This window comes from Otolemur garnettii, unplaced genomic scaffold (genome assembly GCF_000181295.1).
Source record: "Otolemur garnettii isolate 467f Iridium unplaced genomic scaffold, OtoGar3 scaffold00055, whole genome shotgun sequence".
In the NCBI taxonomy this organism is placed as follows: domain Eukaryota; kingdom Metazoa; phylum Chordata; class Mammalia; order Primates; family Galagidae; genus Otolemur; species Otolemur garnettii.
Genome location: NW_003852450.1, coordinates 7,852,839 through 7,853,637, shown reverse-complemented (window position 1 = coordinate 7,853,637; position 799 = coordinate 7,852,839).

Below are 799 nucleotides of genomic sequence, written 5' to 3'. Positions count from 1 at the left end.
TCCTTAGACTCTGTAGGACAGAGTAGGGCTGGGACACTTCATCCCAGGTCCCTGTGCCCCATCTCCATTCCCACTATCCTTCCACTCCAGCTGGCACTGTGAGCCTCCAGGTCACCTCCCTCAGATCCACCCTGACCTGTGGCCCCAGTTCACACACTAACTGCTCTAGAGTCTCTCTCCTGCCATCCACTCAAAAGTAGACTCAAAAGTGAGACTGTCATGACCAATGGTCATTGCACCTGCCCCAGTCTTCCTTCAAGTGTGGAGCAGGTGCAAAGGCCTCCAGAGCCTGCCAGGGGGGCCCCGCCGCTTTCTGGGGGGAAGCTGCCCTGCGATCCTATGTGCTGCCCCAGCTGAGTGTGCCCTGCAGCCTGTCTCGTGCCCTCCTTGCCTACAGAAATGGTCACCCCCTTCCCTGTGAACATCTGCCCAGGGGTCAAGTTACTCACTTCCTATTCTCCCTAAAGAGCAGGGACAGCTGTCCTGGAACTATGAGGCTCTGTCTGGCACAGATGCTCACCAGCCAGGGAGGACCCTCCCCAGATACAGAGCCAGAAACAGTGCTCAAGTCCCATGAGAGTCCCAGGCAGCATGCCATGTGATAGGCTGAACAGCAGTGCCCAAGATGTCCACACCAATGAAAATGTGAATATGTTCCTTTATATGGCAGAGGGACTTTGTGGGTGTGATTAAATAAAGGAGCTTCAGATAGGGAGATTACCCTAGATTATCTGAGCAGGCCCAATCTAATCACAAGGGTCCTTATAAAACTGAGTGAGGTGTGAGGACCAGAGGAGTT